The 27,110-nt window shown below is 48.7% G+C and overlaps 1 protein-coding gene and 1 pseudogene across 6 annotated transcripts in view; both read right to left on the bottom strand.

Moving 5' to 3' along the window:
* Positions 1–27,110, bottom strand: part of baiap3 (BAI1 associated protein 3) — a 412,688-nt gene that overhangs the window by 326,180 nt on the left and 59,398 nt on the right. The gene's annotated exons all lie outside the window — the stretch shown is intronic.
* On the bottom strand, positions 14,455–26,254 carry LOC139281341 (keratin-associated protein 10-2-like; annotated as a pseudogene).

Genomic DNA, 27,110 nt, shown 5'->3' with positions numbered 1-27,110 from the left:
ACTTTACAGCCTTCTGGACTCAACATTGAATTCAACAATTTCAGCCAATAACCTCTGCCCACATTTTGCTCCCTTTCCTCCTTTTTTTAACCGCACCCCCCGATTTTATGTCATTTGTTTCTGTTGCCCATGGCAGCTGGTAATTATTCCGCCATTCGTGCCCTATCTAGACTCCTCTTTTTCTAACTTCTGCCATTACCGTTTCAAGTTGACCCATCATCCCTTGTCTCTCTAATCTCTCCTGTCTTCCACCCGCTCACAGACCTTCCTTTTTCCTCCCCCTCCCCCTTTTACTGCTCATTAAGCATTTGTTCATTTCGAACATTCGCCAGTTCTGACGAAAGGTCAGCGACCTGAACCGTTAACTCTGTTTCTCTTTCCACAAATGCTGCCTGACCTGCTGAGATTTTCAGCATTTTCTGTTTTTATTTCAGATTCCAGCATCTGCAGTGTTTTGATTTTGTATTAATGTTACAGAATGATATGGACAGATTAAGTGAGTGGGCAAAGCTACAGCAGATAGGAGTTTAAGGCAGGTAAGTGGACGTACGAAAAATGAATCAGAGCATTTTGTAAATGGTGAAAAGCTAGGAACTGTAGAGGAGCAAAAATGTTCGGAGTCCAAGTTCACAAATCATTAAAAGCTAGTAAACAGGTACAAAAAGCAATCAAAAAGGCTAATGGAATGTCAGCCTTTATCTCAGGGGCCTGGAATACAAAGGGCAGGAAATTGTACAGAGCCTTGGTAAGACCCCATCTGGATACTGCATTCAGTCCTGGGCACCGCACCCCAGGAAAGATATGTTGCCTGTGGAGAGGGAGCAACAGATTCACCAGAATGAGAACGAGACTTAAAGGGTTAAAGTAAGAGGACAGGTTGCATAAACTCGGCTTGTGATCCCTTGTGTTGATGATCTGATTGAGGCACTGAAAATGTTCAAAGGGTTTGATAGAGCAGATACAGAGAAACGATTTCCCCTATTGGGGAATCAAGAACGAGGGGGACATAATCTTACAATGAGAGCCAGTCCATTTAGGAGGGAAGTCAGGAAGCACTTTCTCCCCCAAAGCATGCTGGGACAATTGGAGCTTTCAAGACTAAGATGGATAGATGTTTGTTGATATACCTGATGAGGAGTGAAAGATAGGCCGGCCCATGAGGTTGTATACAGTTCTGCTGCTGCTGCTGATGGCCCAGATTTGAGTTGCTAGATGTTTTCCAATTAGTGTGATGTTAGTGTCACACTAAATGGTGAAGATTGTCCTCACTGTTATGATGAAACACCCATCTCCCTTTACATCCCCCCTGTCTAGACTGGTTAGGAAGGGTTTGCCATCGGGAAATGCTCACCCAGCAGAAAACAAAATTACCCTCAAACTAAACAAACTTGGTAAATTGCCATGGTGTCACTAAAATAATCCTAATTATCAGGAACTACGACAGACTCAGAGAGTCTCATTATTTCAAAATAATTGAACATCTGAACAAGCATCAACTGCTCTCGCATTTTGATTCAAATATCAGTTCAAATAATTGCTTCATGTCTGCTGTCACTGAGATCCTGTCAGAGATGAAAGCTTCACTCTGCTGCATAATGCTCGCTTGTGGAAGGGAGCGGAGATGGAAGGAGAAAATGTACTGCCCGTGATGTCTTTGAATTATCATCAAAGTGTATTTTCATTCATAATGGGATGTTTAATTCATTTTCTTGGTTTTAAAAGCACAATTTCAAAAGCAAATTCTCAATTAGACCAGATAACGATGGCAGTTTTATGTCCCTTTATCTTCAGCACCAGTGCTTCTGGTCACTGATGAGCAAGAGGAGGAGCCAGGGTTAGAGGGAGGAGGGGAGAGGGAGGAGGGGAGAGGAAGGAGGGGCGAGGGAGGAGGGGCGAGGGAGGAGGGGAGAGGGAGAGGAAACATAGAAACATAGAAAGTAGGTGCTGGAGTAGGCCATTCGGCCCTTCGAGCCTGCACCACCATTCAATATGATCATGACTGATCATGCAACCTCAGTACCCCATTCCTGCTTTCTCTCCATAACCTTTGATCCCTTTAGCCGTAAGGGCCACATCTAACTCCCTTTTGAATATATCTAACGAACTAGCCTCAACAACTTTCTGTGGTAGAGAATTCCACAGGTTCACCACTCTCTGAGTGAAGAAGTTTCTCCTCATCTCGGTCCTAAATGGCTTACCCCTTATCCTTAGACTGTGACCCCTGGTTCTGGACTTCCACAGCATCCGGAACATTCTTCCTGCATCTAACCTGTCCAATCCCGTCAGAATTTTATATGTTTCTATGAGATCCTCTCTCATTCTTCTAAATTCCACTGAATACAAGCCTAGTCGATCCAGTCTTTCTTCATATGTCAGTCCCACCATCCCGGGAATCAGTCTGGTGAACTTTCGCTGCACTCCCTCAATAGCAAGAATGTCCTTCCTCAGATTAGGAGACAAAAACTGTACACAATATTCCAGGTGAGGCCTCACCAAGACCCTGTACAACTGCAGTAAGACCTCTCTGCTCCTATACTCAAATCCCCTAGCTATGAAGGCCAACATACCATTTGCCTTCTTCACCGCCTGCTGTACCTGCATGCCAACTTTCAATGACTGATGAACCATGACACCCAGGTTTTGTTGCACCTCCCCCTTTACCAATCTGTCACCATTCAGATAATAATTAGCCCTCCTGTTTTTACCACCAAAGTGGATAACCTCACATTTATCTACATTATACTGCATCTGCCATGCATTTGCCCACTCACCTAACCTGTCCAAGTCAACCTGCAGCCTCTTAGCATCCTCCTCACAGCTCACACTGCCATCCAGCTTAGTGTCATCTGCAAACTTGGAGATATTACATTCAATTCCTTCATCTAAATCATTGATGTATATTGTAAAGAGCTGGGGTCCCAGCACTGAGCCCTGCGGCACTCCACTAGTCACTGCCTGCCATTCTGAAAAGGACCCGTTTATTCCTACTCTCTGCTTCCTATCTGCCAACCAGTTCTCTATCCACGTCAGTACATTACCCCCAATACCATGAGCTTTAATTTTGCACACTAATCTCTTGTGTGTGACCTTGTCAAAAGCGTTTTGAAAGTCTAAATACACATCCACTGGTTCTCCCTTGTCCACTCTACTAGTTACATCCTCAAAAATTCTAAAAGATTTGTCAAGCATGATTTCCCTTTCATAAATCCATGCTGACTTGGACCGATCCTGTCACTGCTTTCCAAATGCGCTGCTATTACATCTTTAATCATTGATTCAGACATTTTCCTCACTACTGATGTCAGGCTGACCGGTCTATAATTACCCGTTTTCTCTCTCCCTCCTTTTTAAAAAAATGGGGTTACATTAGCTACCCTCCAGTCCATAGCAACTGATCCAGAGTCTATAAAACGTTGGACCAATGCATCCACTATTTCTAGGGCCACTTCCTTAAGTACTCTGGGATGCAGACTATCAGGCCCTGGGGATTTATCGGCCTTCAATCCCATCAATTTCCCTAACACAATTTGCTGACTAATAAGGATTTCCTTTAGTTCCTCCTTCTCGCTAGACTCTCATTCCCCTCGTATTTCCGGAAGGTTATTTGTGTCTTCCTTAGTGAAGACAGAACAAAAGAGGGAGAGGAAGAGGGGAGAGGGAGGAGGAGGGTGTTATGTTCATAATAAGGTAATGTAACTGAGTACTGTAGACGTAAGTGTGACCTTAGTTCCTTTATTCTAACTCCAGAGTGCTGGTACAACATGGGAGGCCTGCTTGTATACAGTGCTCCCAAGGGATGTTGGGATCCCTTGCGACTCCTACATGTTCGCCCTCTGGTGGTGGTATGATACTGGTTACATAGGGTTGCATACGTATCATTCCTTCCCGAAGTCAATTGTACACTTATTTACAGGGTGAGACGATCTGGGCCTTTCACTCCCTAGTCGATCGTCTCGGTACAAATGCAGGTGCAGGTGAGTTGGTTGGTTCTTCGCTGGGCTGCTGGCCTTGCTGGGCTGCTGGGGATGGTGAGTTCAGCTTCGTGGTCAACCGTGATGTCGGTTGCCACTTGTGTGTGTGTTGAAGGGTCGAAGTTGGTGGTGTCCTCTTCAGGTTGCTCGTGACTGTCTGTGAATCGCAGTTTGGTTTGGTCCAAATGCTTTCTGCAAGTTAGTCCATTTGTGAGTTTGACCTGAAACACCCTACTCCCTTCTTTGGCTGTGACAGTGCCAGCAGGCCATTTGGGACCATGTCCATAGTTGAGGACAAATACAGGGTCATTGACTTCAATATCACGTGACAAATTTGCGCGATCATGGTACATGCTTTGTTGATGCCGCCTGCCCTGGACATGATCCTGGAGATCAGGGTGGACTAGAGAGAGCCTTGTTTTGAGCGCCCTTTTCATGAGCAGCTCGGCAGGGGGAACCCCGGTGAGCGAGTGGGGTCTGGTGCGGTAGCTGAGCAGGACTCGGGACAGGCGGGTCTGCAGGGAGCCTTCCAACACGCGTTTCAAGCTTTGCTTGATGGTTTGGACTGCCCCTTCTGCCTGGCCATTGGATGCGGGCTTGAATGGGGCAGATGTGACGTGCTTGGTCCCATTGCGGGTCATCAATTCCTTGAATTCAGCACCGGTGAAACACGGCCCATTGTCGCTGACGAGGACATCAGGCAGGCCGTGCGTGGCAAGCATGGCTTGTAGGCTTTCGATGGTGGCCGTGGATGTACTTACAGACATTATTACACACTCAATCCATTTTGAATAAGTATCCACAACAACCAAAAACAGTTTGCCTAGAAACGGGTCAGCGAAGTCAACGTGGATCCTGGACCACGGTTTGGAGGGCCATGACCACAAACTTAGCGGTGCCTCCCTGGGTGCATTGCTCAGTTGAGAGCAAGTGTTGCATTGGCGCACGCAAGACTCCAAATCTGAGTCGATGCCAAGCCACCACACATGGGATCTGGCTGTAGTTTTCATCATTTCTGTGCCTGGGTGGGTACTGTGTAGGTCGCGTATGAACGTTTCCCTGCCTTTCTTAGGCAAAACCACGCGATTACCCCAAAGAAGACAGTCCGCCTGTATGGACATTTCGTCTTTGTGCCGCTGGAACGGCTTGATCTCTTCATGCATCTCCGCTGGGATACTGGACCAGCTCCCATGGAGGACACAGTTTTTTACAAGGGACAGTAAAGGATCCTGGCTGGTCCAGGTCCTGATCTGGCGGGCCGTAACGGGTGACTTTTCATTTTCAAATGCATCCATCACCAAGAGCAAGTCTGCAGGCTGTGCCATTTCCACCCCAGTGGTGGGCAATGGTAGCCGACTGAGAGCATCAGCGCAGTTCTTTGTGCCTGGTCTGTGGCGGATTACATAGTTGTATGCACACAGCATGAGCGCCCATCTTTTAATGCAAGCAGAGGCATTGGTATTAATCCCTTTGCTCTCTGAGAATAGCGATATGAGCGGCTTATGGTCAGTTTCTAACTCAAACTTAACATCAAACAGATACTGGTGAATTTTTTTATCCCGTAAACGCACACCAGAGCTTCTTTTTCAATCATGCTGTAGGCCATTTTGGCCTTGGACAAGCTCCTGGACGCATAAGTGACCGGCTGCAATGTTCCCGATTTGTTTGCTTGTTGTAACACACACCCGACCCCGTATGACGCATCGCAAGCTAGCACTAAACGTTTACATGGGTCATACAGAACAAGCAGTTTGTTGGAACATAACAGATTTCTGGCTTTCTCAAAAGCAGCCTCTTGTGATTTCCCCCATACCCAGTCATCTCCCTTGCATAGCAACACATGTAGAGTTCTAGCAAGGTGCTTAACCTGGGTAGGAAATGACCAAAATAATTGAGTAGTCCCAGAAACGATCGCAGCTCCGTCACGTTCTGTGGCCTCCGTCTTGCCGTCGGTGGGCCTGATGCCGTCTGCCGTGATTCTTCTCCCTAAGAACTCGCCCTCTGGCGCCAGGAAAACACACTTCGAGCGTTTAACCCTGAGTCCCACCTGATCTAGCCGACTTAGAACCTCTTCCAGGTTCTACAAGTGTTCGATGGTGTCCTGACCTGTGAACAATATGTCGTCCTGGAAAACCACAGTGTGTGGATCCGACTTTAACAGGCTCTCCATGTTCCTTTGAAAAATGGCCGTGGCCGATTGAATCCCAAACGGGCATCTATTGTAGATGAACAGACCATTGTGCGTGTTGATACAGGTGAGGCCTGTCGAAGATTGCGCCAGCTCCTGCGTCATGTAGGCCGAGGTCAGGTCCAACTTGTTGAACATCTTTCCTCCTGCTAAGGTCGCAAATAGGTCGTCCTCCTTGGGTAGCAGGTACTAGTCCTGCAGTGAAAAACAGTTAATCGTTACTTTATAGTTCCCGCAAATTCTGACCGTGTCATCGCCCTTGAGAACCGGAACAATCTGACTGGCCCACTCGTTGAACTCCACCAGCGCGATGATGCCTTCTCGCTGCAGCTTGTCCAGCTCGATCTCCACTTTCTCTCGCATCATGTATGGCTCCGCCCGTGCCTTGTGGTGGATGGGTCGTGTACCGAGAACCAGGTAGATCTGCACCTTCGCCCCGAGAAACTTTCGATGCCTGGCTCAAACAACGATAGAAACTTGCTCAGAACCTGGGCACATGAGGCGTCGTCGACAGACGAGAGCGCTCGGATGTCGTCCCAGTTCCAGCGGATTTTTCCCAGCCAGCTTCTGCCGAACAGTGTGGGGCCATCTCCTGGTACAATCCACAGTGGGAGTTCATGCACCACTCCATCATAGGAGACTTTTACTGCTGCGCTGCCAATTACAGGGATCAGCTCTTTAGTGTAAGTTCTCAGCTTGGTGTGAATGGGGCTAAGCTTGGGCCTATATGCTTTGTTGCACCACAGCCTGTCGAAGGCCTTTTTGCTCATGGTAGATTGACTCACTCCCGTGTCCAGTTCCATGGCTACTGGAATTCCATCCAATTCGACTTTTAATATAATCAGTGGACATTTCGTGGTGAAGGTGTGTACCCCGTACACTTCTGTCTCCTCGGTTCAAGTCTCTAGTTCAGTTTGATCCACCACGGATCGGTCTTCCTCTGCAACATGTGGAAATGTGTTTTTAAAGTTGCGTTACACTGTTTTTTTGTACCCTTTTTGCAATAAAACAAAATGGAGTCCCGATCCTGCCAGAGGCTTCTGCAGCAGACAGTCTGTTTGCATAAACATGCTAACCCTGACTGAAACTGCTGATAGCTGATTAATAACCACCAGACAACATTAAGACTGCTGAGATAAGTACCACCCATTGTGCTCCCCTGTATTATCAATAGTCTGTTGCTGTACCAGACCTTAGAAGGGCTGGATAAAGGTTGTAAAGATGCAGCACCAATTCACCCCCTAAGAGATAATCAAATTACCAGCTATTATCTCTTGTACAGAACTCATCCATAATATGCAAGAAGCCAAGTACCCAATCAACCACTATGGAAATCATGGGCCCAAATAACTGGCCAGGAAACTGGACAATCCTAGAACAATGCAAAGCCGGTGATAGCACATTATCACACTCTAATCGAGTTATTGCTGACTAGCCCACCAAAAACACTGACAAAGGAGACATTTGAAAAAAATGTAAAGACAAGGATGTGGTAATCATTAACTGATTGGAGAACTCTTTATCTGTTTTCGCTGACTGCAAAGGCAGAACCAATACACAGGATGGAACCATAACTTGTTTTTTACTGTATAAATACATTGTGAAACTGTACCATATTGGGAGTCCCCACTTAGCCTTTGACTGATTGAGACTCTTCCTTGCTGCAAATAAAACTTATTAAAGGAACATCTACCGGAGCTGATTGTGTTAGAGTCGTATACTGAGAGTCGAGATTTCAACAGTTACTTCTTGGAGGTTCCACCGAGATCGCTTACTCTCTACCCTGTGAGTAAACAGATGCTGGCATAGTGCTTCTTCAGTGAAGGGCTTAACTGGCCAGAATAAGGTGAGCCTTTTGCTCGCAAGAGGTCTCTTTACTGTTGAATCACAGATGTAATCTGTTGTCCACAGTGGAGGTACTGCGATCTACGAGGCCTGACATTTAAGAGCTAAAGTTATTTTTGTAATCATTTACTTCTCAGCTTGTAGGCAGAAGGGATCTGATCCTGAAAATATCCGATCTGGAAACAGCCCGGGGAGATTTTCATTGGTAAAAGGTAAAAAAGAGCGCTATCGATCGATGATCCTTGTGTGATAGGATCAGGGTCCTTGTGTGATAGAACCATAAAGGGAATTATACTTGTTTGATAGGATAATACAAGTCCCTAAAGGAAAGGTCCTTGTATGATAGGACTGCCTTAGAAGGGACAGGGTCCTTGTGTGATAGGATCCGGGTCCTTGTGTGATAGGACCAAAAATGTTATTAAGATAAGTTAAGGACTCGGTCTGTAGTGGCGTACAAAGCAGACTGAGAATTGACTATTTCTTTAGATAGAGTTTAAGGCTATGCTTTGTATACCCGCGTGAATGTTGATTGTCCAAGTTGTCTTTGTTATACTGTTGTGTTCAATACTTTTGTGCGACATTGCAATTAGAGAAACGGGAAGAGTCACTAGGGAAAATTGTGATTCGGAAAAACAAGGATTGATTGAGAAAAGAAACAGTAACTGATTGATCAACTGCGGTTGGTTCGTGTCAACATATCTCACACACCCAGACTGAGCCCGAATTAAGAGCCTTTTCAGGCCACGTGATGGCCAGGAGAAGTGGGTGTAGAGAACTCGGTTGACCGAAAGGATTGTGAGATCAGAAACTGTGAAAAATCTTAATCATCCAGAATGGGTGCCGGAGCAAGTGAACCACCACCAAAGGGCACACCAGCCTATGTCATGCTCCAGAATTGTGGTCAGTCTTCAATTGACCACCTAAAAAAATGGGTAAAATGGACTAAAGGTGAAAAAAGGCCATTTCCACCCAATGGTTAATTTAATTTAGAGAGAATAACATGTTTAGAAGAATGCCTTATAGACAGAGACCCAGGTAGAAGAGGTAAAAAGAAAGTAAATTGGTCGGCATTTGGAGATTGGAAAAGGGAAGCTGAGGAACGACACGAGAAGAGCCTAAGAGTTAGCAAGCAGTGTACTAGAGGGAGAAAGCAGGGGGATGAACGGGTAGAGCAGGTGAATCGCCCTCGACATAACAAACACCCATCTGTTATGGTTGCTAAAGAGACAAAGGCACACTCACCAAGTGCCCCTGAGGGTTGGGATAAGGATGAGGATGAGGACGGGGATGAGGATTGGACTCCCTACAGCCATCAACCACCGCCGTATGTTCCACCCCCGGGGGGGTGCTCCAGGCCAACAAGGAGGAGACGATCCTCGGGCCGGAGTACAGGGAAACGGGGTAACACCCGCTCCCAACAATACAGGTGCGGCTGCAGGAAAAAAAGATCAGCCACAAGGGAATCAATACCGTGACAGCCCTGCAGGTGGCACACGAAGTCTTACCCGTGGACAAGGGCCCAGTGCCCTAGAGCCATCTGCATTCCCATTAAGACTTTTCCCCAGTCCAGTCCCTGACGGAGCTCCGGTCCCTATTTATTGACCATGGTCACCAAGTGAGTTAAGAACAATTGTGGAAGGACTGGCAGACCTTAAAACCAGTATTGAAAAGGCCACAGACCAGTTAAAAGTGATCATCTTGTGCCATGAACCCAGTTTATTAGATGGTCAAATTTTGCTAAAAGCATGCTTAAAGGACACGAAATTTGCCGCATTCGAGACAAAATTCACAAATTTTAAAACGCATCGAGAGGCTCCCAATGCAGATCCCAGCACGAAGCCAGGAGAGGGGTTCTGGGAAAGATGTTGGGAAGCCTTACATCAGGTGTTCCCAAGGAAAATGAATTGGTCCAAAATTATGGAAACTACACAAAGAAAGGATGAGGATGTTGAGGATTATGTAGAAAGAGTGCGAGAGATCATGAGCCAATGTTCAGACATGAAAATAGAGGAAGTAGACTCTCCCATGATTAGCGCCGTGGTAAACAGACTACGACCCGAACTTAGCGATCCCTTTAAATTAGTTTTGTCTCGGATGGCGACAGGAATCTCTGTCCAAGGTTGTATCTATGTTAAAAGACATATAAGAGCGAAATAGAGAATCTAAAAGCAAGGTCACCGTGTTTATGGAACAAGCAGCTCCAACAACACCCGCACCAGCGACACCTTCCTACGGCCCCCCCCGGGTAGAGGAAGAGGGCGAGGCAGAGGAAGAAATTTTAGGGGAAGAGGGAGAGGAGGTGCAGGGTGGGAACAATATGATACCTGTCACAATTGTGGTCAGACTGGACACTGGGCTAGAAATTGCCCGTCAAAACAGCAACAACCAAATTATGATTGGACTCAACAGGCTGGTAATAGACCACCTCCTCCCCCTCCAGGACCCAACCCGTATGCGACCCAAATCCTGGTACATGCTAGACCTCAGACTAATTTCTCTTTCAAAATCCATTTGGATCACAGAATCAAAAGCAATTCGGCCAACGATCAAATTGCCCGTATAATGACCAATGACGCCCAATCCCAGATCCAAGTGCTGCAAACAAACAGCTACCCGTCGTTTCGTTAAATGCCATAGGAGAACCTGAAGTAAAAATACGAATACAAGGAAGGGATATCCCATTCCTAGTGGATACTGGTGCCACCTATTCGGTCCTTTCGAGGGAAGATAAACAGGAAATTCCCACTTCCATTAATCAAACCTCAGTGATTGGACTATCTGGACACGCTCAGCAAATGTTTTTCTCTGACCCTATCAATGTACAATTAGAAGATTACGAAGATAGTCATTCATTCCTACTGTCTAAGGAAGTTCCAGTAAATCTGTGTGGACGTGACCTATTCTGTAAAATGAATGCCACTATCCTCTGTTCCCCAGCTGGTATGGAAGTTCAAGTCCCCACAGATAAATGTGACGTATATCCACTACTTCAACCCACAACTCCCAGATTGTGTGCCTGGAAAAGTTTGGACCCTACACTAAGCAAAACCCTATCCTATTTGGTTGGTTCATATTGGTGTGTGACATGGTTAATCACAGACTACCTCAAATCTCAAAACTTGGGAAATTGGCACGAAACGTTACACTGTACAGCGTAATATGACAAAACTGGATCAGATGCGATAGCACAAATCTTTTATCAACCATTCCTGCACCGTAACCATCAATTGATGATTGAACAAATTTTTATCGGACCTGAAGGAATAGCGGAAGGGGTTGAATTATCCTCCCACAGTCAGAGCTTGTTTAGGGTTAAAGGGAGCATTCCACACTGCACCCTTGCGGTTGCAGACACATATAAACCCCAGGATTTAGGACGAATGGTTAAGAGAATGCAAGGATCTCCAGTACAAGGGAAATGGCACACACTTAATGGAACTCTGGGGCAACATGAAAGCGGGGGAGACTATTCTGTCAAGTTGAATAGGAAAATATATCTCGATGCTATCTTAGAAGAAAAGATACTTTCGGTCACTAGCTTCCCACTGCAACAAGGAGCAGCAGAACTTCTTGCTAAGGTCCCAGAGCAACTTTGGTCTACACACTCTAATGAAGTAGGAAAGATGCTCACCGCACAACCCTATAAGGTAGCGATCAATTCGACCGTACCACTTCCCAAGCCCCAATACCCCTTGTCCCCAGCTGCAGAACAAGGTATCGAGCCAGTCATTAGATCTCTGCTGGCACAGGGAATAATAGTTCCAACTAGAAGTCCGTGTAACACACTGGTTTTTCCGGTTCAGAAGCCCAATAGTGACAAATGGAGATTTTTCCAAGACCTACGAGCCGTGAATCATTCTGTATTCCCAACTTATCCGATGGTGTCCAATCCTGCGACTATACTTATCAGTATTCCGGCAAACTCAATGTATTACACGGTGATTGATCTATGTTCGGCATTTTTCTCAATACCCATTCACCCAGAGTCCTAATTCCTGTTTGCCTTCACGTATAAAGGACGGCAATATACGTGGACAAGACTCCCGCAGGGATTTACCGAGAGCCCTACTATATTCTCACAATGCCTAAAGAGGGATCTGGAAGATGTAATTTTACCAGCAGGTTCTACACTTGTGCAGTATGTTGATGACTTATTGCTCGCCTCACCCTCCAAATTAGCCTGCGGAACAGATTCTCTTGCGTTACTAAAAGCCTTGGCCTCGAAAGGACACAAAGTGTCAAAGGCGAAGTTACAATGTGTCTCAGAAAAGGTTCGGTATCTAGGACACGAATTGTTCAGAGATACGAGACAATTGACACAAGACCGAGTAAAAGCAATCTGCTCTGCTCCACTACCAGTAACAAAGAGAGAAATGAAACATTTCCTCTGCATGTCAGGATATTGCAGGCAATGGGTTGTGAGTTATTCCGAGATCGTTAGACCACTGTTAGACATGTTTATGCCCTCACTACCAGAAAAGTTGATTTGGAATGAGGTATCCCGGAATGCTTTCCAGAATCTTAAGCGGTCCCTCACTTCAGCACCAGCCTTGGGATTACCAGATTACACTAAGCCATTCAACTTAGTTGTCCATCACAAGTCGGGTTTTGCACAATCTGTTTTGACTCAGTTACATGGGGACAGGCAGCGACCGGTAGCGTATTTCAGTACCCAACTAGACCCAGTGGCACCGGACTACCAGGATGTCTTCCTTCATTGGCAGCAGCTTATTATGCTATGCAACAGGCTCAGGCAATAACTCTAAAGCATCAAACCATTTTATATATCCCACACTCTGTCGAGATTTTACTTACTAAATGTGCCACTCAACACCTGACCTCCGCAAGAACCACTAAATATGAAGTTGAACTGTTATCAAATCTGAACCTTATCATCAAAAGATGCACTACCTTAAATCCAGCCGCTCTACTCCCCACGGAAGACGACAGCAAACCCCATTCATGTGAAATGGTAACCGAATTAGTGACTAAACCACGTATCAATTTAACAGATGTACCAATGTGTAACCCTGATCTAGTGTACTATGTTGACGGATCAGCCTTATGTAATGACAGGGGCCAACCTAGAGCGGCTTATGCAATTGTAACCCAGTTTAATGTTGTCGAAACAGCCTCTCTTCCAGATTCCTTTACAGCCCAACAAGCCGAATTGTTTGCGTTAACTCGAGCCTGTATTCTGGCTGAAGGACAAACAGTTAATATCTACACTGACTCCAGATATGCTTTTGGAGTAACGCATGACTATGGACAAATTTGGAAAATTCGCGGGTACCTGACTACTATCAAGGATGCAGAACAAGTAGAAAATCTTCTGCGAGCCATTCAATGCCCCTTAAAACTTGCCATTATCAAATGCCAAGCACATACAGGCCAGTCGAATGAGGTGGCACTTGGGAATGCCAGAGCTGATAATGCAGCTAAGTCAGCAGCTCTGTCGAAAGGGGGGATGCAGGTGTCATTGTTCCCACTAAGGAACAATAATTGCTCAGACCAGCCACTCACTATTAATGATGTGCTGGCCTTTCAGACACAGACCAGTACGGAGGAGGTGGTGACCTGGACGAAGGATCAATGTTATAAAAATCCAGAAGGAATATGGGTTCACCATGACGGCCGCGTGGTGGCTCCCAGATCCTTACTTCCATGGATTGCCCGATGTATTCATACATTCACACATGCAGGCAAAGGGGGGATGGCAGATTATATTCTGGCAACTTGGTATGCACCAGGTATTTCGGCAATCGCAAAACAAATCTGTGAAAATTGTGTTACCTGTCAGACAATGAATCCGGGTAAGGCAGAAAAAGTAGAATCCGCCTCCCACCCAAATCCAGTCGGGCCTTTTGTACATTTACAAATGGATTTTATTGAATTACCTATGTGTATGGGATTCAAGTATGTATTAGTTATTGTAGATGTGTTCTCTAGATGGATTGAAGCCTTTCCATGTAAAAAGGCCGATGCCACTACTGTTGTTAAATGTTTGTTAAAAGAAATCGGACCGCGCTTCGGAATTCCTGCTAAGCTTTCTAGTGATAACGGGTCACATTTCACCGGAACTGTTATAAGAGAAATGTGTAAAGCTTTACAGATTAATCAACATTTTCATTGCAGTTATCATCCACAATCAGCTGGACTTGTTGAAAGATATAATGGAACACAGTGTTTGAAGCGGCATTGATGGGCTCGATGATCACCTCCGCAGCGCCAACAAGGTGTTAATTGCCTCATATTAACGATTGATGGCAGACTCTGGGTCATCTGAGGTCGTGTAGCTGCAGGCGTGTACGTTCTGTCATATGCATTCCTACCTGAAAACAACGTTACTCTGTGTACAGTACTTGTCGTTGACATGTGTAAAATCGATACCTTGCCATCAGAACGCTCTCCTTCGGATTTAGGTGCTCCCGGACCAGCGTACTCAGTTCTTCATACGATTTGGTTGTTGGTTTCACCGGAACAAGGAGATTCTTCATGAGGCCATAGGTTGTTGCCGCGCGGACGGTTCTCATCTCCTTCCAGCTCGTTGACCACGAAGTATTGGTCGAGTCGCTCCACGAAGGCTTCCCAATCGTCCCCTTCTGAGAATTTCTCCAGGATACCAACAGTTCTCTGCATTCTCGCGTGATGGTTCATTATCTCGTCGCCAGTTGTTATGTTCATAATAAGGTAATATAACTGAGTACTGTAGACGTGAGCAAGTGTGACCTTAGTTCCTTTATTCTAACTCCAGAGTGCTGGCACAGCATGGGAGGCCTGCTTATATACAGTGCTCCCAAGGGATGCTACGATCCCTTGGGACTCCAACAGGTATGCCCTCTGGTGGCAGTGTAATACTGGTTACATAGGGTTGCATGCATAACAGAGGGGAGAAGGAGGAGGAGAGGGAGGAGGAGAGGAGATGGAGGAGGGGAGAGTGAGAAGAGGGAGAGGGAGGAGGAAAAGGGGCTCTCCGAGCTAAGAAGAAACCTTATATGGATATTGGAAAAGGGTATTTAATGGATATCTATGAATGGAGATTGTAGATCTGAACTTTTGAGGGATGGATTAGATCTGTATGTTAGTGCCAGGCGGGACACTGAGAATGTCGGAGTGTCTGTGTGTAGTATGCCAGCTCCCTCCCTCTATCTTCTACACCCTTTCATTGTTTCTCAGCAATGAGCCTGACTTTCAGTTTTTGGATGAGGAGGAAAAACGCTTGAAACTTTCAGCGACTCAGACTGAAGGGACCATTGTGCAACTTTCCTCCTGATTCGCTGCACTCAGGAAACACACTGTTAGTTTACCGTCAATCACTTGGATTCTTTCAGCCTGTAATGGGGTCTGTGGGGAGTTCAGCATTAATTACAATCAATATCTTTGGAAAATGCACAACCGGAATTGTGACACTTGATGGTTTTTAAATTTTCTGTTCACAATGTGGCTCATGATTTTATGAAAGTGAACATTAGCTTTTGGATGATAATTTACTCATCTTGAAAATTTGATTGAGCATAACATGAAATACACTGCCCTTGTGCCCTCACTGTGGGTTCTTTTCAGCCTGTCACCTTGGTAACCAACAGCCTCATGGATCCATTTGGCGCTGTACTCTACATTAATGCACATTGTTCAGTCCGTCTCATCCCCTCAGCTCCTAATTACACCTCAGATAGACTATGTGATGGAGCTGGTTTCAACCACTTCACAGCGAGGATGAGAGAGAAACAGAGGGTGAGAGAGACACACACACACACACACACACACACACACAGCGCGAGAGACACACACACACACACACAGCGCGAGAGACACACACAAACAGTGAGGGACACACACACACAGCGAGAATCACACACACACACGAGAGAGACACACACAGAGCGAGAGTCACACAGACAGTAAGAGTCACACACACAGCGAGAGACACACACACAGACCGAGAGTCACACACACACACACAGTGAGAGACACACACACAGAGCGAGAGTCACACACACACACACAATGAGAGACACACACACAGAGCGAGAGTCACACACACACAGCAAGCGACACACACACACAGCGAGCGAGACACACACACACAGCGAGAGACACACACACAGCGAGAGACACACACACAGAGCGAGAGACAGACACACAGCGAGACACACACACACACACACAGAGCAAGAGACATACACACAGCAAGCAAGAGAAATACACACAGCGAGAGACACACACAGCGAGCGAGAGATACACAGAGCGAGAGAGACACACACACAGAGCGAGAGAGACACACACACAGAGCGAGAGACACACACACACACAGCGAGAGACACACACACACACACAGCGAGAGACACACACACACAGAGCGAGAGAGACACACACACACACACAAGGCAAGAGACACACACACAGAGCGAGAGAGACACACACACACACACAGCGAGAGACACACACACAACGAGAGAGACACACACAACGAGAGAGAGACACACACACACACACACACAGCGAGAGACACACACACAATGAGAGAGACACACACAACGAGAGAGCGACACACACACACACACACACAGCGAGAGACACACACAGCGAGCGACCGAAGAGCACACACACACAGCGAGAGACACACACACACAGCGAGAGACACACACACACAGCAAGAGACACACACACACACAGTGACACGCACACAGCGACACGCACACAGCGAGAAACACGCACACAGAGCGAGATACACACAAACAGCGAGCGAGAGACACACATATAGAGCGAGAGAGACACACACACACAGCGGGAGACACACACACACAGCGGGAGACACACACAGCGCGAGAGACACACACACAGAGCGAGAGACACACACACAGAGCGATAGTCACATACGCAGCGAGAGACATATACAGCAAGAGACACACACAGCGAGAGACACGCACACACAAGACACACACGCACAGCGAGAGACACACATATACAGCGAGAGACACACACACAGTGAGAGACACACACACAGCGAGAGACACACACACAGCGAGAGTCACACACACACAGCGAGCGAGACACACACAGCGAGCGAGACACACACAGCGAGCGAGACACACACACAATGAGAGACACACACACACAGTGAGAGACACACACACACAGCGAGAATCACACACACACAGTGAGAGACACACACACAGCGAGAGATATGCACACAGTGAGAGAAACACATACACAGCAAGACACACACGCACAGCGAGACACACACAGCGAGCGACACACACACAGCGAGCGACACACACACAGCGAGAGACACACACACAGCGAGAGACACACACACAGCGAGAGACACACACACAGCGAGAGACACACACACACAACGAGAGACACACACACACAAGGCAAGAGACACACACACACACAGAGCGAGAGACACAGACACAGCGAGAGACACAGACACAGTGAGCGACACACACACAACGAGCGACCAACGCGCGCACACACACACAGCGAGCGACCAACGCATGCGCACACACACACACAGCGAGAGACACACACAGCGAGATACACACACACACAGAGCGACACGCACACAGCGAGAGTCATGCACACAGAGTGAGAGACACACACAGCGAGAGACACACACACACACGGCAACAGACACACACACGGCAACAGACACACACACGGCAACAGACACACACACGGCAACAGACACACACACGGCAACAGAAACACACACGGCAACAGAAACACACACACGGCGAGGGACACACACACACGGCGAGGGACACACACACACGGCGAGGGACACACACACAGTGTAAAGTCCTTACTCTACAATATGAAACCACACGAGGCACATTCTGGGGACAGAATCACTGTGACCGTAACTCTTTATTCACAGGACTCCAAAGACGATGGCCCTGCGTGGGACCTCCCTTTTTATACCTGTGTGATCAGGTAAAGAATGTCTCCCACAAGCTCACCCCTTGTGGTCAAGGTGTGCATCTAGGTTGAGTGTACACAGTGATACAGTGGTGTTACATTGTGGTTACATACATGACATTACCTTCCCCCCCCCAAAGTCTTATTGGGATCATAGGTTTAGTCTTTCAGGTGGTCTACGCTCCCTCGTGGAGTGTCGCAGTTGGGGCTCTGGTTGTTGGACACTGCCGTGAGTGTCTGTCACCTGTGGTGATTCCGGCCTGTCCGGGCTGACCGCAGGGACTGTGCATTCTTCTGATTGCTCTTGTTGCTCGTTCACTGGCGGTGTTGTGAGCTCCATCTCATGGTCTTCTTCAGGTTCCTCCGTGTCCATGCTGAACCTTTTTTTTACTTGGTCCAGATGCTTACGGCATATCTGACCATTGTTAAGTTTTACCACGATGACCCTATTCCCCGCTTTGTCAATTACAGTGCCCTCAAGCCATTTGGGCCCCATGGCGTGATTGAGGATGAATACAGGATCATTTACTTCTCGAATTACGGTCATGGTACTCGTTTTGAGAATGGCGCTTGCCCTCAACTATGTCGGTCAGGACTGGGTGAATGAGGGACAACCGAGTTTTGAGTGTCCGTTTCATTAGTAGCTCAGCGGGCGGGACCCCCGTGAGCGAGTGCGGGCAGGATCTATAGGCCAGCAGGAGACGCGATAGGCGGCATTGTAGGGAGGGTCCTTGAATCCTGAGCAACCCTTGCTTAATGATTTGGACCACACGTTCCGCCTGGCCATTGGAGGCCGGCTTGAACGGCGCAGTCCTGACGTGATTGATGCCATTGCCCGACATAAACTCTCAGAATTCGTAGCTTGTGAAACATGGGCCTTTATCACTAACCAGGATGTCCGGCAAGCCGTGGGTTGCAAAGATCGCACGTAGGCTTTCCACGGTGGTGAATTCAGAATGATGCACTCGATCCATTTCGAGTGTGCATCTACCACAATAAGGAACATCTTACCCATGAACGGGCCCGTGTAGTCAACATGAATACATGACTATGGCCTGGTGGGCCAGGGCCACGGGCTGAGCGGGGCCTCCCTGGGGGCATTACCCAGCTGGGCACACATCGTGCACCTGCGAACACAGTGTTCCAGGTCTGAATCAATTCCCGGCCACCAAATGTGTGACCGGGCAATGGCCTTCATCAGCACAATGCCTGGGTGCTCGCTGTGGAGTTCCCTGATGAATGCCTCTCTGCCCCTCTGGGGTATAACTACCCGGCTGCCCCATAGTAGGCAGTCGCCTTGAATGGAGAGTTCATCCATCCGTCTGTGGAATGGTCTGACCTCCTCAGGGCATGCTCCGTGTGCGGGCGCCCAATCTCCAGTCAGGACACATTTCTTAATCAGGGATAGGAGGGGATCTCTGTTTGTCCAGATTTTGATCTGGCGGGCCATGATGGGGGAGCCTGCACTGTCAAAGGCACTGACAGCCATGACCATCTCAGCGCTTTGCTCAGCTGCCCCCTCAGTGGTGGCCAGTGGGAGCCTGCTGAGCGCGTCAGCGCAATTTTCAGTGCCGGGCCGGTGCCGGATGGAGTAGTCATAGGCCGCTAGCGTGAGAGCCCATCGCTGTATGCGAGCTGATGCATTGGCATTGACAGCCTTGCTGTCTGACAACAGGGATGTTAATGGCTTGTGGTCCGTCTCTAATTCAAACTTCCTACCAAAGAGGTACTGATGCATTTTTTTTACACCGTAGACACATGCAAGCGCTTCCTTCTCGACCATCCCATATCCCCGTTCTGCTTGAGAGCGCGACCTGGAGGCATAAGCCACAGGTTGTAGTTGACCCGCAGCATTACCCTGCTGCAACATGCACCCAACCCCATAGGACGATGCATCACAAGTCAGAACTAAACGTTTACAGGGGTCGTAAAGGGTCAACAACTTGTTTGAACAAAGTAGGTTTGCGCCCGATCAAAAGCCTGTTCCTGACAGTCTCCCCAAAACCAATCGCAACCCTTACGCAGGAGCACGTGTAGCGGCTCCAACAATGTGCTCAAGTTCGGTGAAAGTTCCCGAAATAGTTCAACAGTCCCAGGAATGAACGCAGCTCCGATGTGTTGCAGGGCCTGGGTGCTTGTCGAATCGCCTCTGTTTTGGATTCGGTGGGCCAAATCCCATCTGCAGCAACCCTCCTGCCCAGAAACTCAACCTCAGGACTAAGAACACACATTTAGACTTCTTGAGTCACAGGCTTACCCGGTCCAGTCGGCATAGCACCTCCTCCAGGCTGTGGAGGTGTTCCTCGGTATCTCAACCCGTGATGAGGATGTCGTCCTGGAATACGATCGTTCCCGGAATGGATTTAAGCAGGCTTTCCATGTTACGTTGAAAAATCGCGGCCGCTGATCGAATGCCAAACGGGCACCTGTTATACACAAACAGTCCCTTGTGCGTGGTGATGGTGGTCAGTAGTTTGGATTCGTCGGCCAGTTCCTGGGTTATATAGGCTGAAGTGAGGTCCAACTTGGTGAACAGCTTGCCGCCTGCCAGCGTGGCGAAGAGGTCCTCTGCTCTCGGGAGTGGGTATTGGTCTTGTAGGGACACCCGATTGATGGTGGCCTTGTAGTCACCACAGATCCTGACAGAACCATCCGCTTTTAGAACGGGAACGATGGGGCTCGCCCAGTCGCTGAATTTAACGGGCGAGATGATGCCCTCTCTCAGCAAATGGTCCAATTCGCTCTCGGTCTTTTCCCGCATCACATACAGCACCGCTCTGGCTTTGTGGTGCACTGGCCTGGTGTCCGGGGTGATGTGTATCACTACTTTAGTGCCTTTGAATGTCCCGACGCCAGGTTGGAATCGTGAATCGAATTGTTGAAGGACTTGTGAGCACAAACTTCGCTCCACAGATGACATTGCGTGAACATCCCCACATTTCCAGTTCATCTCGGCTAACCAGCTCCTCCCAACAGTGCGGGACCATTGCCCGGGACAATCCAGAGCGGCAGCCGGTTCACTAACCCATTGTGTGTGACAGCCAACATTGCACTGCCTAGCACCGGAATGATTTCTTTGGAGTAAGTCCATAATTTTGTCTCAATACGTGCTAATTTGGGTCTACTAGCTTTAAGTGGCCATAGCTTCTCAAATTGCTGAACGCCCATGAGTGACTGGCTGGCCCTAGTGTCCAGCTCCATGCGTACAGGGATACCGTTTAATAAAACCCTCATCATCATTGGTGGCGTTTTGGTGTGTGAACTGTGAATATTTGCCGCATGGACCCGCTGAACCTCGGCGTCCATCGATTTGCCCCAAAAGTCATCCTGCCTCAAAGACCCCTCTTCTGGTCCATCCGCCTCATATATTAGTCTGGTTGCAGGCTTCCTGCACATTCGAGCTCAGTGGCCACTGAGATTGCAGTTCCTGCAGACAAACTGTTGAAATCTGCAAGATCTAGCTGAGTATTTTCCCCCACACCTCCAGCATGAGTTAAAGTTTCCATTGTTGGGAACAAAGGGACTATGGCCAGGCATTCCGCGCTGACTGTCCCTTTGACTGCTCTTAAGTACCCTATTGGTGGGTGTCAATGGCCCCATCCCGGGCCGCATTGTCCACTGTGATGGCGTGAATGTCCGTTCAGCCTGCCATTGTCTCTGTTGAAGTCCTACTCTGGGGTCTATTGCTGCCTGGGGAGTGTCGGACTGCCCCTGCCTGCCTGCGGGGCTCTGAGTAGCATTGATGATGTTGACTCCCTGATCCATCGCCACGTTAGAGGCAGAATTGCGCGTGTATATTATTTTCGTCTCTTCCTCCCCCGCCATGAAAGTTTGCGCTATCACGCCACCGCTTCCAAGGTCAAATCCTTGGTCTCAATTAATTTGCGGAAAATTCCCGCATGACCGATGCCCTCGATAAAGAAGTCTCTTAGTATCTCCCCCTGCAGGCGTCTGTGAACTTACAGAGGCTGGCCAAACGCCGGAGGTCCGCTACGAAGTCCGGTATGCTCTGTCCTTCACCACGTCGGTGGGTGTAGAATCTGTGTCGGGCCATATGTATGCTACTCGCCGGTTTGAGGTGCTCCCCGATCAATTTGCTAAGTTCTTCAAAGGTTTTGTCCACCGGCTTTTCGGGTGCTAGTAAGTCCTTCATGAGCGCGTGTGTCTGTAGTCCGCAGCTGGTCAGGAGATGAGCCCGTCGCTTGTCGCCCGCTGCATCCCCCGGCCAGTCTTTCGTAACGAAGCTTTGCTGAAGCCTCTCGACAAAATCGTCCCAGTCTTCCCCGACACAGTACCGTTCCTGTGTGCTACTGGTGGCCATTCTCGTGGGTCGTGAATTCCCGTTTCTCGTCGCCAATGTAAAGTCCTTACTCTACAGTATAAAACCACACGAGGCACATTCCAGGGACAAGGCCACTCTGTGACCTTAACTCTTTATTCACAGGACTCCAAAGACGATGACCCTGCGTGGGACCTCCCTTTTTATACCTGTGTGATCAGGTAAGGAGTGTCTCCCGCAAGTTCACCCCTTGTGGTCAAAGTGTGCATCTAGGTTGAGTGTATACAGTAATACAGTGGTGTTACATAGAAACATAGAAAATAGGTGCAGGAGTAGGCCATTTGAGCCTGCACCGCCATTCATTGAGTTCATGGTTGAACATACAACTTCAGTACCCCATTCCTGCTTTCTCACCATACCCCTTGATCCCCCGAGTAGTAAGGACCTCATCTAACTCCTTTTTGAATATATTTAGTGAATTGGCCTCAACAACTTTCTGTGGTAGACAATTCCACAGGTTCACCACTCTCTGGGTGAAGAAGTCTCTCCTCATCTCGGTCCTAAATGGCTTACCCCTTATCCTTAGACTGTGTCCCCTGGTTCTGGACTTCCCCAACATTGGGAACGTTTTTCCTGCATCTAACCTGTCTAAACCCGACAGAATTTTAAATGTTTCTATGAGATCCCCTCTCATTCTTCTGAACTCCAGTGAATACAAGCCCAGTTGATCCAGTCTTTCTTGATAGGTCAGTCCCACCATCCCGGGAATCAGTCTGGTGAACCTTCGCTGCACTCCCTCAATAGCAAGAATGTCCTTCCTCAAGTTAGGAGACCAAAACTGTACACAATACTCCAGGTGTGGCCTCACCAAGGCCCTGTACAACTGTAGCAACACCTCCCTGCCCCTGTACTCAAATCCCCTCGCTATGAAGGCCAACATGCCATTTGCTTTCTTAACCGCCTGCTGTACCTGCATGCCAACCTTCAATGACTGATGTACCATGACACCCAGGTCTCGTTGCACCTTCCCTTTTCCTAATCTGTTACCATTCAGATAATAATCTTTCTCTCTGTTTTTACTACCAAAGTGGATAACCTCACATTTAACCACATTATACTTCATCTGCCATGCATTTGCCCACTCACCTAACCTATCAAAGTCACTCTGCAGCCTCATAGCATCCTCCTCGCAGCTCACACTGCCACCCAATTTAGTGTCGTCCGCAAATTTGGAGATACTACATTTAATCCCCTCGTCTAAATCATTAATGTACAATGTAAACAGCTGGGGCCCCAGCACAGAACCTTGCGGTACCCCACTAGTCACTGCCTGCTATTCTGAAAAGTACCCATTTACTCCTACTCTTTGCTTCCTGTCTGACAACCAGTTCTCAATCCATGTCAGCACACTACCCCCAATCCCATGTGCTTTAACTTTGCACATTAATCTCTTGTGTGGGACCTTGTCGAAAGCCTTCTGAAAGTCCAAATACACCACATCAACTGGTTCTCCCTTGTCCACTCTGCTGGAAACATCCTCAAAAAATTCCAGAAGATTTGTCAAGCATGATTTCCCTTTCACAAATCCATGCTGACTTGGACCTATCATGTCACCTCTTTCCAAATAAGCTGCTATGACATCCTTAATAATTGATTCCATCATTTTACCCACTACCGATGTCAGGCTGACCGGTCTATTGTGGTTACATACATGACACACAGGGCGAGAGACACATACACAGGGCGAGAGACACACAAACAGTGCAAGAGACACACACACACACACAGCGAGGGACACTCACACACAGCGAGGGACACTCACACACAGCGAGGGACACTCACACACAGCGAGGGACACTCACACACAGCGAGGGACACTCACACACAGCGAGGGACACTCACACACACACACAGCGAGAGTCACACACACACAGCGAGAGTCACACACACACAGCGAGAGTCACACACACACAGCGAGAGTCACACACACACAGCGAGAGTCACACACACACAGCGAGAGTCACACACACACAGCGAGAGTCACACACACACAGCGAGAGTCACACACACAGCGAGAGTCACACACACACAGCGAGAGTCACACACACACAGCGAGAGTCACACACACACAGCGAGAGTCGCACACACACAGCGAGGGACATACACCCACAGCGAGGGACACACGTGTTGAAAGACACACACACACACACAGCGAGGGGCATACACACATAGCGAGAGACACACACACACAGCGAGAGTCGCACATACACAGCGAGGGACATACACACAAAGCGAGAGACACACACAGCGAGAGACACACAGACACGAGAGACACACACACAGCGAGCGAGAGACACACACCCACAGCAAGAGAGACACACACAGAGCGAGAGACACACACAAACAGGGCGAGCCACACACAAACAGGGCGAGCGATACACACAGTGAGAGAACACACACAGTGAGAGATACCCAAATACGCAGTGAGAGACACACACACAGCGAAGGACTGACACACAGCGATGGACACACACACACACAGCGAGATACACACAAAGAGAGAGTCACACACACACAGCGCGAGACACACACAGCGCGAGACACACACAGCGAGATACACACAAAGAGAGAGTCGCACACACACAGCGAGAGACGCACACACACAGCGAGAGACGCACACACACAGCGAGAGACGCACACACACAGCGAGAGACGCACACACACAGCGAGAGTCTCACACACACACCGAGAGACACACACACACAGCGAGAGTCACACACACACAGCGAGAGAGACACACACAGCGAGAGACACACACAGCGAGAGAGACACACACACACAGCGAGAGACACACACACACAGCGAGAGACACACACACACAGCGAGAGACACACACACACAGCGAGAGACACACACACACAGCGAGCGACATACACACAGCGAGCGACGCACACACACAGCGAGCGACGCACACACACAGCGAGAGTCTCACACACACACCGAGAGACACACACACACAGCGAGAGTCACACACACACAGCGAGAGAGACACACACACAGCGAGAGACACACACACACAGCGAGCGACGCACACACAGCGAGCGACACACACACAGCGAGCGACACACACACAGCGAGCGACACACACATACAGCGAGAGAGACACACAGCGAGAGACACACACACAGCGAGAGACACACACACAGCGAGACACACACACACAGCGAGAGACACACACACAGCGAGAGACACACACACAGCGAGAGACACACACACAGCGAGAGACACACACACAGCGAGAGACACACACACAGCGAGAGACACACACACAGCGAGAGACACACACACAGCGAGAGACACACACACACACACCGAGAGACACACACACACAGCGAGGGACACACACATACAGCGAGGGACACACACATACAGCGAGAGACACACACACACAGCGAGAGACACACACACACAGCGAGAGACACACACACACAGCGAGAGACACACACACAGCGAGAGACACACACACAGCGAGACACACACACACAGCGAGAGACACACACACAGCGAGAGACACACACACAGCGAGAGACACACACACAGCGAGAGACACACACACAGCGAGAGACACACACACAGCGAGAGACACACACACAGCGAGAGACACACACACAGCGAGAGACACACACACACACACCGAGAGACACACACACACAGCGAGGGACACACACATACAGCGAGAGACACACACACACAGCGAGAGACACACACACACAGCGAGAGACACACACACACAGCGAGAGACACACACACACAGCGAGAGACACACACACACAGCGAGAGACACACACACACAGCGAGGGACACACACAGCGAGGGACACACACACACAGCGAGAGACACACACACACAGCGAGAGACACACACACAGCGAGAGACACACACACACAGCGAGAGACACACACATACACCGAGAGACACACACACACAGCGAGAGACACACACATACACCGAGAGACACACACACAGCGAGAGACACACACACAGCGAGAGACACACACATACACTGAGAGACACACACATACACCAAGAGACACACACATACACCGAGAGACACACACACAGCGAGAGACACACACACACAGCGAGAGAGACACACATATACCGAGAGAGACACACACATACACCGAGAGACACACACATACACCGAGAGACACACACACAGCGAGAGACACACACACAGCGAGAGACACACACACAGCGAGAGACACACACACACACCGAGAGACACACACATACACCGAGAGACACACACACAGCGAGAGACACACACATACACCGAGAGACACACACATACACCGAGAGACACACACACACAGCGAGAGACACACACACACAGCGAGCGACAAACACACAGCGAGCGACACACACACAGCGAGAGACACACACACACAGCGAGAGACACACACACAGCGAGAGACACACACACAGCGAGAGACACACACATACACTGAGAGACACACACACAGCGAAAGACACACACACACAGCGAGAGACACGCACACAGCGAGACACAGACACAGAGCGAGGGAAAGACACACATAGAGCGAGCGAGAGACACACAGCAAGCGAGAGACACACACACACACAGCGAGAGACACACACACACAGCGAGAGACACACACACACAGCGAGAGACACACACACACAGCGAGAGACACACACACACAGCGAGAGACACACACACACAGCGAGAGACACACACACACAGCGAGAGACACACACACAGCGAGAGGCACACACACACAGCGAGAGACACACACACAGCGAGAGACACACACACAGCGAGAGACACACACACAGCAAGAGACACACACATACACCGAGAGACACACACACAGCG

Source organism: Pristiophorus japonicus, chromosome 15 (genome assembly GCF_044704955.1).
Source record: "Pristiophorus japonicus isolate sPriJap1 chromosome 15, sPriJap1.hap1, whole genome shotgun sequence".
NCBI lineage: Eukaryota > Metazoa > Chordata > Chondrichthyes > Pristiophoridae > Pristiophorus > Pristiophorus japonicus.
This window is presented reverse-complemented; position numbering and strand designations above follow the sequence as displayed.